This window comes from Tupaia chinensis, unplaced genomic scaffold (assembly GCF_000334495.1).
Source record: "Tupaia chinensis unplaced genomic scaffold, TupChi_1.0 Scaffold000478_3, whole genome shotgun sequence".
In the NCBI taxonomy this organism is placed as follows: Eukaryota; Metazoa; Chordata; class Mammalia; order Scandentia; family Tupaiidae; genus Tupaia; species Tupaia belangeri.
In genome coordinates this window covers 1054657-1064993 of record NW_006159990.1, presented here as the reverse complement: position 1 = coordinate 1064993, position 10337 = coordinate 1054657, and the positions used below count along the sequence as shown (strand labels likewise).

Genomic DNA, 10337 nt, shown 5'->3' with positions numbered 1-10337 from the left:
GTAGGGAAATGTTTATAATGTAATGTTAGGTCATAAAAACCAAGATAGAATATTGCATGTATAGCATAATAACTGTTTTACACACACACGCATACACATACAGGCTCAAGGAAAATCATCACATAAATGCTGAATGCAGTATGTTAACAGCAGTTAAAATGTGGGTTTTGGTTTTTTTCTTTACATTTTTAATGTGCTTTTATTACATTATTATTTTTTAATTTTTCTAGACTGCATATATACTTGCCAGAGAGAAAGAGAAAGAGAGAAAGCATACCCCTAGGGGGAATGGCCATGCCAAGGAAAAATCCCTTTTCCTCCATTCTCCTCTCAGCATTTTAGGCACATATGCACACACACTGGTGTGTTTTTCAAGCCACTGGGTCCAGGACTAAAATTGCATAGTCGACCATGTGAAGTCCAGCCTCCTTAACCACCCACGCTACCAGCTGACCCCTGTCCTTTCATGGCTTTTGTGAGAAAACTATTAATTCAAATCTCAGAATATTTTCAATGTGTCAAAGAAAAAGCATAAAACCATGCCTCAGTGAAATTCTAGTATAATAAAACCTCAGTCTATAAGAATTACTCTCTATAACTGCGTGACCTAGATAACACTGAATTTAATCATGAACTTTGATGAACACATTTCAATAAGTACTTGTTACTTTCCTTTTTTTTTTTTTTTTTTGAGAAAGATTTTTTTGCTATAGGATGGGGGTGCTTGCTGGAGAGACACAGAGACAGAAATCAAGAAATCACCCCCTGTCAGGGAGGATGACCACGCTGCAATCCCTTCTCCTCCATTCTCCTCTCAGGATTTTGGGCATGCATGCACACGCACCCAGCATGAGTTTCAAGTTGCCAGGCCCGGGACTCAAATCACAGACAACTCCATGAGAGTCCAGCAACGCAACCATTACACCATCTGCTGCTCCCCCAGCCTCTTTCAATCATGCTGTTATGTTAAAGAGGCAGATCAGATGTGTAGGACAGGCTGAATGATCTGCACTGAGCATCTTGAGCGCTCCCAAGATTGTTGAAAGACAGGTTCTGAATAGTTTGCTTTCGTCCAGTCCATGAGACACGTGGCTTTTCCTGGGGGTTACTACTGAGCTCCAGGTGAAGCCCACATTGGAGTGCACCTTTCAAGGAGGTTCCCAGTGCCTGTGCTTTCAGAGGCTAATGAAGAGAAGTACAAGTGGCTGTGCCGCCTCCACCCTGGTGGAGCTATTCCAACATCGCTTCCGACTGTACCCTTTCCAGCTTCAGCTTCTACTCTGACCAGTGCTTCTCCTTTCTGCAGCACAGGCTTGTTCAGAAATACACATCCATATATGATAAGAAATAAATACTGTCATGAAAGAGGGCAGAACAAATAACTCTGGGGGGGAGGACAGAGACTCATCACAGAGTAAACAGACTACAGGAAAAGAAAACTATAGGGAAGTTCAGGTGGCATTTGGAAAATAAGAAGATGCGCTAACATAGGAGCACCCCAAGAATAAGAATAAAGAGGAGCACCGGAATGGAAGAATGGTCACCAGAAATACATCTGTTTGGAGAAAGTAAAACAGTTCATTTGAAAGATGACTTTTGGAAATCTAGATAACAAGGCAAAAAAAAAAAAAAAAGAGGCAGGAATCCTGACAGAGGGACAAAGAGACAGGCCCAGTCAAGTTAGTCTAATACCCAAATACTTGGAATTCCAGAAGATGCAATGGAATAAACGAAGAGTCAAAAATATCAAATAAATAATGGAAGCTCTTCCTGTGCTCTGGAAAATAATCTGAGTCTTCATAGTGAAGAGTTCTGAGGGCCCAACAAAACAACTTTAACTTCATTTACCTAGTGCCTACATAGCCAAGACCACTAGCTAGACACTATTTTCAGGTCTTTGCAAACATTGATACAATTAACAGCTCTAGAAGATGGGCATCATGATTATCCTCATTTATAGATAAGGAAGCTAAACTACAAGGAAACTAAGTAACTTGCTCAAGGTCACATAGCAGTAGGGTTAGAACTCAGGGAACCTGGCTCTAATCTGTGAATCATCACCACATTAGAGAGGGGAAAAAAGTCTTATTCTAGAATAAGAGAGTTAAGCTATACAATTAGAACTACCATTCTTAAACACCCACCATATACCAGACATTAACACTAAGTATTGTTGCTAATACCAACAAGCCATCCCAAAGGTAGAAGTTAGTTCTCCATTTTGAAGAGAATTAAACGGAGGTTTAGAGGGCGACATACCTCCAGTCACACAGCTGAGGGGAGAGCCGGAATCCAGGGCAACCTGGCTCCAAGATTCCTGTTCTTCCCCAATGTTTTGCTGCTTCTCTCTTCAGGAAAGGGAGATTTTTATTCCATTTAAAACAGCAATTTGCGATGTTAAATGCCCTCCCTAGATCTGGCCCACATCCCTGGTCTAACACCTTGAGGGTTTTATTTTTAGACCAGCCTCCCCCAAAGGCTTTCATTTTTCTTCAGGATAACATTTCCCTCAGGGCCTGAGGCAGCATGAAAGTAGACATTGTGTTTTATGCAGAGTCAATGAAATGACCAAAAAAATGTAGGGCAGTGAATAAAACAAGGACATTTCTGACAGTAAAATCATATTTCCACAATTAAGAGTCAAGGGATGCCTAAAATGATAAAGGAGACTTCCATTGTCTCTCATTTTCAGACATTTCTTTCTTTTCTTTTTCTTTTTTCTTTTCTCTCTCTTTCTTTCCTTTTCTTCCTTCTTTCTCTTTCTTTTCTTAATCATAGACTTGTCTGTTTATTTTCACTAACATTCTGTGGATTGAGAACAAGAACACTACTTTTGAATCTTCATTAAGTTATTTTACAATGTGATCCATGAATTCAATACATTTCTTATATGACTTTTGACTTCATTGGAAACACAATCTAATTTTTTTTGTTATTTTTTGTTTTTGTTTTTGCTTTTTTTAAGTTAATTTCATAATGAACATGTTCTATTTTTCCTTTACATTTTTCCGCCTGTCAAATGTTCCCTCAATACCTCACCTGAGCCTTTAGGCTCAAGTACCATTTTCATACTGCTGACTGAATAAAAGTAAACTGTCTGGATGATTTCTAGAAATCCAAACACCTCACTTGAGTTAGATAAGCTATGTGAATGGAGAATGCTTTAGATTTTCTAAGTTTGTATGTGTGTGCTTTAGAACTCTGAAGTCAGCTTTAGGCATATGGCCTCCCTACCTCTTCATTGGCTCCACCTAGGCGGCTGCCTGTGACCTGCCTGGGTGCTGGGAATGCAAAGCCGGAAGGAGCAAAATAATCTCAGTTCGCCATGGGGCTGTTGGAAAAACTCAGAAGTCGTCCAAAGAACTGGTCAATGAAAGGTCATTGGAGATAAGGAAGGAAATGAGAGTTGTGGACAGGCAAATAAGAACTATCCAAAGGGAAGGAGAAAAAGTGAAACCACCTGTGAAAGATGCTGCCAAGAAGGCCAAAAGGATGTCAGTATGGTTCTGGCCAGAGAGATGATCAGGTCACGGAAGGCTGTGAGCAAGTTCTATGCATCCAAAGAGCACATGAACTCAGTGCTCGTGGCTTGCGAGTGGCTGGATCCCTGCAGAAAAGCACAGAAGTGATGAAGACCATGCAGAAGACTCCAGAAATCCAGGTCACCACGTGGGAGCTGTCCAAAGAGATGATGAAGGCTGGGATCATAGAAGATATGTTAAAGGACACTTTTGAAAGCTTGGATGATCAAGAAGAAATGGAGGAAGAAGTATAAATGGAAATTGGCAAAATTCTGTTCGAAATTATAGCAGGGGACTTGGGCAAATCACCTGGTAAAGTTACCAGCACTCTTCCAGAGCCTGAGCCTCCAGGGGCTATGGCAGTCTCAGAGGATGAGGAAGAGGAAGAAGCCTTGGAGACCATGCAGTCCCGGCTGGTCACACTCTGCAGTGGGGGCCACCCAGTTGGGCCATGGGCTCTCCTCATGGCCAGCCGCTGGAGGTCCCCACACTCCTCTGAAGAGCTGCCACCTTAGTATCTCTTGCACTACTACTCTGTCATGAGGGACTGCATTTTGGAGAAGGTTCTCTGCTAATATCTCTTCACTCTCTGATGAGGTCTTGGGATCTCAAAGGAATTATTCTTATATAAGTGGTATAATTAAATATATCATTTCCAGGCATATAAACAGAAGTATCTTACTGGGTGGGGGAACAAAGAAATCCATTTTCTCATGAAGAATTTCTAAGAATCGAGTTGACTGGCTGAATGTTGAGGATTCTATATATTTTTTTTTGTCTGTAAAACACTATATAAATGGATTTTAATCAATTTCTGCTTTAATACTAAAAAAGAAAGAACTCTGAAGTCCATCTAAAATGTCTTACTCTTAAACTCTTTCAAATTGAAACTGGTAAAGTTACCACTTTTCAGTTACAGAATGCTTCAAGGAATGACATTAATTTAACTTCATGTGAGAAAGGTAAGACGTATAATCCCCCCCATTTGTATTTGTGAAGATTTATGGAACAGGTACTTACTTCCAACAATATGGTATATCATAAAGGAAAATTTGATCTTAAATTAATAATTTGGGTGGATATCAGAAAGAAGATAAAAATTCAGAAATAGATGCCTCTGGGGGGAGGGGCAGACAGTGGTAGAGCAGTAAAACTCAACACTGCAAGGCAATCCCATATGAGAAAGTTCCCAGTTCAAGTCTGAAGATCTCCCTGAGTATGCCAGGCCCACACTTGCCCACGGTCTGGGACTGGCTGAAGCTAGGTAGACCATGGTGTCAAGACCCTATTGGGGGTGCATTCTCTCTGACTTTTTCTTTCTCTCACTCATGGAAAAATAACATAATAAACTTTTTTAAAACTGGGATGCCTCTGATTTCACTCATATGAGGTACCCAAACTAGTTAAACTCATAGGAGCAGAGAACAGAACAGTAGTTGCCAGGGACTGAGAACAGGGAGAAATGGAGAATTGTTCTTCATGGACAACATGATTAAGTTGAATGGAGTTGACTGGCTGAATGTTGAGGACTCTATATATATAATTTTTTTTGTCTGAAAAACACTATATAAATGGATTTTAATCAATTTCTGCTTTAATACTAAAAAAGAAAGAACTCTGAAGTCCATCTAAAATGTCTTACTCTTAAACTCTTTCAAATTGAAACTGGTAAAGTTACCACTTTTCAGTTACAGAATGCTTCAAGGAATGACATTAATTTAACTTCATGTGAGAAAGGTAAGAAGTATAATCCCCCCCCCATTTGTATTTGTGAAGATTTATGGAACAGGTACTTACTTCCAACAATATGGTATATCATAAAGGAAAATTTGATCTTAAATTAATAATTTGGGTGGATATCAGAAAGAAGATAAAAATTCAGAAATAGATGCCTCTGGGGGGAGGGGCAGACAGTGGTAGAGCAGTAAAACTCAACACTGCAAGGCAATCCCATATGAGAAAGTTCCCAGTTCAAGTCTGAAGATCTCCCTGAGTATGCCAGGCCCACACTTGCCCACGGTCTGGGACTGGCTGAAGCTAGGTAGACCGTGGTGTCAAGACCCTATTGGGGGTGCATTCTCTCTGACTTTTTCTTTCTCTCACTCATGGAAAAATAACATAATAAACTTTTTTAAAACTGGGATGCCTCTGATTTCACTCATATGAGGTACCCAAACTAGTTAAACTCATAGGAGCAGAGAACAGAACAGTAGTTGCCAGGGACTGAGAACAGGGAGAAATGGAGAATTGTTCTTCATGGACAACATGATTAAGTTGTGGAGATCTGCTATATAACATAGTGCCTGTAGCTAACAATACGGTTTTGCATACTTCACTACAGGTTAGGGGGATAGATCTCATGTTAAGTGCTTTTACAAAAAAACACACACAAGGAATTTTTTTGTAGATGATAAACATTGCACAGTCCCATGGTTGTGGTGATGGCATCACCACATACATTCAAACTCATCAAGGTGTATAGAAGCACACCTTGTCTTACTGCACTCTACTTTGTCGAGTTTTGCAGATATTGTACTTTTTACAAGTCAAAGGCTATGTCAAGCCTGCCTCTAGCAGGTATATCAGTGCCATTTTCCAACAGCATATGCTCACTTCTTACCTCTGTGTCACATTTTAGTATTCTCATCCTATTTCAAACTCTTTCATTATTACTGTATCAGTTACAGTGACCTTTGAAGTTACTACTATAATTGTTTTGGGGCACTACTGACTATAACCATATAAGATGGTGAACTTAATAAATAAATGTTGTGTTCGTCTGACTGTTCCACCAACTAGCTCTTCTCCCATCACTCTCCTTCTCCTTGGGTCTCTCTATCCCCTGAGATACAACAGTATTAAACTAGGCCAGTTAATGACCTTATAAGGGTCTCTGAGTATTTATGTGAAAAGAAGAGTCACACATCTCTCACTTTAAAACAAAAACCAGGGCTGGACCCAAAGTCCAGTGGTCCAAAAGTGTGCATAGAACGCTGGATCCAGCATGGCTGACTACAGTGCATATCCTAGCCCTGTAGGATTGAAAAACAGCAGGCATGTGTGCATGTGTGCCCAATATCCTAAAGAGAAGGAGAAATGAAAGAAAAAAGATTGAAGTGTGACCCTGCTCCATTGGGGGAAAGTGATTTCTTGAAATGAACTCTACTCCTAGTGAAGATGCAGGGAAAACTGTTGAAATGACAACAAAGGATTTGGACTATTGTGTAAACTCAGCAGATAAAACAGCAGCCAGGTTCCAGAGGACTGATTCCAAGTTTAAAGAAGTTTTACTGTGAGTAAAACACTATCAAACACCATCACATACTGAAGGGAAATCTTTCAAGAAAGGAAGAGCCCAATCCATGCAACAAACTTCTTTGTCGTCTCATTTTAAGAAATTGTCACAGCTGCCCCATCCTTCAGCAACCACTAACCTGATCACTCAGCAGCCATCAGCACTGAGGCACGACCCTGCACTAGTAAATAGGTTATGACTCATTGAAAGCTCAGATGATCACCAGCATTCTTAGAAACAAAATTATTTTTAAATTAAGGTACATACTATTTTTTACACATAATACTACTGCATCTTACATGACTGTTGTATAGTATAAACATAATTTTATATGACCTTAGAAACCAAAAAAATGTGTGACATACTTTATTACAATATTGGCTTTATTACAGTGGTCTGGGACCAAACTGCAAAATCTGTGAGATATACCTGTACATTGAAAGTACACAGTATTTGTATATCAACTGTACTCCAATAGAATTTAAAAATTGAGACAAATCATGAACTTAGACTTGAGGCTACACTCTTAAAATAATACAGTTTGAGTATCTCTTACTCAAAATGCTAGAGACCACAGTGTTTAGGATTTCAGATTTTTTCAAATTTTGGAATACTTGCATATATATGAGATACCTTGGGGAAAAAAAAAACAAGTTAAAACACAAAATTCATTTACGTTTCATGAATACCTTCTATATATAGCCTAATGATAATTTCATATGGTATTGTTGTATTGCATGTTTTATTGCAATTCATCTTATGAGGTCAGATGTGGAATTTTCTACTTACAGTGTCACGTTGGCACTCGAAAGGTTTTGGGTTTTTGATCATTTTAGATTTGGGATTTTTGGAAATCCAGAATCCAGATTAGGGATGCTCAACCTGTAATACAGATCAAGAACTACACAAATATCTCACACTGATTAATCGCTGAGCATGGCATGGCTTAAGAAAACATTCTTCTAGGGTTTCCTGCTCCTATTTGTAAATTATTTTTTAGTGTAATCTGCTTCGTGTTAATATAGACTGTACTAATATAGAAAAATATACAAAAAGAGACACAGAAAATGCATACCTTAAAAAGGAATTACTTTGATGTTCACTAATCCTCAGATGCATGAATTCTTATTTGTTAATATAGGTAGTGTTACATATTTAAAAAAAAAATTAGAGAGACTTTTGCTATAGAGTATGTGTGCTCACCAGAGAGACACAGAGAGACAGAGAGATAGAAAGCAAGAATCATGCTTATAGTTTTTAAAACCCAGTTGCAATGACCAATGACTCTTTTTTTTAAAAAGAATTATTTATTTTTTAAATTGCTTGATTATTCAATTTGAGAAACATAGGGAGAGATAAAGAGAGAAAAAGCAAGCCTCCAGGTCCAGAACTGTGTTCAGCCACGTGGGAGTCCAGCTCCTTAACCACCACACCACTTGCAATCCCTTATCCTCCAGTCTCCTCTCAGGATCCTAGCCAGACATGCACACACACCTGGCATGAGTTTCAACCTGACAGGTGTGGCACTCAAATAGCAGTCTACTATATGGGAGTTCAGCGACATAACCATTACACCATCTGCTGATCCCTAAAATGTTTTCTTTTTAATCAATGAAAAAAATAATGTATATTAACTGAAATAGTTCTGGCAAAATGACACTCTATCAGAAATTCAATCTTATAGTAATTTAGCATGCTATTAGGTTATGCATTTTTGCATAGAAAATTAAACCATGACTTTCCCAACAACCCAATATATTGACGCTCTTAAACATCCCTAGGAACTTTCAGACAAAAGCAGACAAAGCTTGGCAGACTGAAACTCCCACCAAGAACAACCAAATAAGCTTCATACTAAGTTGTCTGGGAAGTCATGACATGTTTTTCTAGGCAAAAATGCGTCATGACTTTCCTGACGACCCAATATTTTCAAACCTTACTGAGGATATCTAAGAGATACCAAAGATAAATGACTTGAGAGATAAAAACTGCAGGGGAAGGGGAGGTAGGAAAGGTGAGGTAGCTGTGGAAGCTGTGCTACTTTCCCCTCAGGGGATGAGCGGGGTCTAAAAGGTCAGCTCAAAGGTTTTCTCAAGAGAGCTGAGAAGCTGAGAGCCTGAAAAGTGTCATCTGAAAGACTGAAAAACAGCCAAGAAGGGGGGCTGGCAGGTGGCATGGTGGTTAAAGGCGCTGGACTCCCACATGGCCAACTACGGTTCAAGTCTCGGACCTGGTGGCTTGCTTTCTCACTTCCTCTCTCTCTCTCTCTCTGTCTCTCTCTGATCAAACTGGAAAATAATAGTGATAGTAATAATAAATAAAGTTAAAATAAAATAATTTTTAAAAATAGAAAAAAAAAAGCCAAGAAGTTTGAAAGTTGAGTGAAAAGGGCAGCTGGGAGGCTGAGATGTCGGGCAGAGCCGATTCAAGAGGCTGGAAGCTCATATTCAGGATTCACCGGAGGGTGGAAGGAAATGACTACTTTTGGAACAGGTAGGGATAGAAACTGAAGAGCCCTCATAGCAAGCAAACATCAGCCTCTAATTAGCTCAAGTTTTAAGTTTCTTAATCTTAATTTTCCAAATCTATTTTTAAAACACAAACAAGACATCAAAAGCGGTAGCTATAAAAGAAAGAGTGATAAATTGGCATCATTATGATAAAAAGGCAAGCCAGTCGCAATGGTATCTGCAATCATATAATTAGCAAAGGATGCAAACTCTACACACACACACACACACACACACACAAGCACAGTCTTCAGAAAGTTTGCGGAAAATGCATATTATTTAAAAAATTACATGGGCTGGCTCGATAGCCTAGTAGTTAAGGGTGCTGGATCCCACATGGCCAGCTGTGGTTTAAATCCCAGCCCTGGTAGCTTTAAAATCATGCCAGGTACATGTGTGTGCATGCCCCAAATCCTGAAAGGATAGAGAAATGAAAGAGATCCTAGTATGACCAGGCCCCATTAGGGGGTGATTCCCTTCCCTTCTCTCTTGTCTCTCTCTGGTGAGCACATGCAACCTCTAGCAATTTTTTTTTCACGTGCATGATAGTAAGAAATTGGAATCAATCTAAAGGTTCACAGTTAAGGAAATGATTTAGTTAATGCAATTTATAACACAGAGTGTTGTACAGCCATTAAAACTGTTTTTAATGATGTGGTGGTTAAGCCAACTGGATCCCAAATGCCAGACCATGCAATTCAAGTCCCAGACCTAGCAGCTTGAGAAACACACCAGGTGTGTATGCACGCATGCCCAAAATCCCAAAAGGAGGGAGAAATGGAGAAGGGATTGCAGCATGACCCTATCCCATGAGGAAGTGTTTTCTTTTTCTTTCCTTTTTTTTTGAGGGGGTGGGGGGAAAGCAAACATAGTCCCCCATTACCACAAATTATGCATTCGAGTTTCCCACATTTGCAGGGGTCAGCACATACAGAGTGCAATGGATAAGCCTCGCCCTGGGAAACCACCTTTGTGATCATGGTATCTCCCTGCCAGTAAGCATAGGAAGGG

The 10337-nt window shown here is 39.6% G+C and overlaps 1 protein-coding gene and 2 pseudogenes across 1 annotated transcript in view; 1 reads left to right on the top strand and 2 right to left on the bottom strand.

The window, feature by feature from the left end:
- Positions 1–10337, bottom strand: part of GPR63 (G protein-coupled receptor 63) — a 57898-nt gene that overhangs the window by 25327 nt on the left and 22234 nt on the right. The gene's annotated exons all lie outside the window — the stretch shown is intronic.
- On the top strand, positions 2946–4036 carry LOC102486069 (charged multivesicular body protein 3 pseudogene; annotated as a pseudogene).
- On the bottom strand, positions 10178–10329 carry LOC114009186 (uncharacterized; annotated as a pseudogene).